Genomic DNA, 1,361 nt, shown 5'->3' with positions numbered 1-1,361 from the left:
CGGAATTTATTTTTATTTCGTTATTTTATTAAAAACTCCTTATTTTTGTAATTAAACTTATTTATTTAGTCCTAAATTAAACCGTAAACCACGCTAAAAGATATGGACGAAACGCCCCTATCACTAGGCAAGGGGTGGCCGGTGCAACCAATAGTATTATTAGACCCCATAATCACCGCAAACCAATTTGAAATTAAGTCAGCTTTGCTTAATATGTTGCAAAACAATGTAACATTTTATGGGTTACCTAACGAAATTCCTAACACCCATTTGACAAATTTCTTAGAAATTTGTGACACTTTTAAAATACCAGATGTGACTGCCGAAGCAATCAAACTTCGACTTGTTCCTTTCACTTTGAAGGATAGAGCCAAAGAGTGGTTAACTTCTATGCCAGGTGCAATATTTGCGACTTGGGAACAATTAGCCCAAGCGTTTTTATCAAAATATTTCCCTTTAGCAAAAACCGCAAGAGTCATAAAAGAGTTAACATCTTTTTCTCAGAATGATAATGAAACTCTTTATGAGGCTTGGGAACGTTTTAAAGAACTTCAACGTTTATGCCCACACCACCAATTACCCGATGCACTTTTAATGCAAACATTTTATAATGGGATAAATCCTACAACTAGAGGTTCATTAGATGTTATGTCGGGAGGGTTATTTATGAAGAAGACATCCGTCCAAGCAATAGAACTTTTGAAGGAAATGGCAATCAACAGTAGTATGTGGCCCGCTGAACGTGGACACATACCGGTGGCAAAACCATCATCCTCGACCACATCATTCGTTAAAGGTATAGTGAATCTTGATCCTGTCGCGATGTTACAAGCCCAATTTTCTGCCTTGTCGCACAAAATTGATAGGTTTATGGCACCGTGTGATACCAATGGTAATCCAATCCAGACAGATGTGGATTAGGAAGATATGAGCGAGATTGAACAGGTAAATTTTGTCCAATGGCAAAACCAAACTAATAACCCTCACTCTATTACTTATAATTCTGGATGGAGGAATCATCCTAACTTTAATTGGAAAGATAATAATAATAATGCAAATGCTAATCAAAATCGTACCAATAATTATCAAAATCAATCAAGAGATACGATTAGCACTTTATCTTCTAAAATCGACAAATTTATAGATGCTATCGGTGGAAAAATAAGTAATCACGACGATGGTTTTAAACGGATCGAGAATAAATTCGTTCAGCTTATTAAAAACCACTCATCTAGCATCCATAATGTGGAGGTTCAAATTGGACAAATTGCTAAATCAATTCCATCCCGAAAAGAAGGAAGTCTTCCCAGCCATACGGAGGAAAATCCGAAAGAGCATGTAAAGGCTATCACTCTTCGTTC

General features: G+C 36.4%; 1 non-coding gene across 1 annotated transcript; it reads right to left on the bottom strand.

The window, feature by feature from the left end:
- Positions 1-471: 471 nt before the first annotated feature.
- On the bottom strand, positions 472-578 carry LOC136234539 (small nucleolar RNA R71). The gene has a single exon (XR_010691410.1). It is a non-coding gene; the product is annotated as a small nucleolar RNA R71 (small nucleolar RNA).
- Between the last annotated feature and the right edge of the window lie 783 nt (positions 579-1,361).

This window comes from Euphorbia lathyris, chromosome 6 (genome assembly GCF_963576675.1).
Source record: "Euphorbia lathyris chromosome 6, ddEupLath1.1, whole genome shotgun sequence".
NCBI classification, from domain to species: domain Eukaryota; kingdom Viridiplantae; phylum Streptophyta; class Magnoliopsida; order Malpighiales; family Euphorbiaceae; genus Euphorbia; species Euphorbia lathyris.
This window is presented reverse-complemented; position numbering and strand designations above follow the sequence as displayed.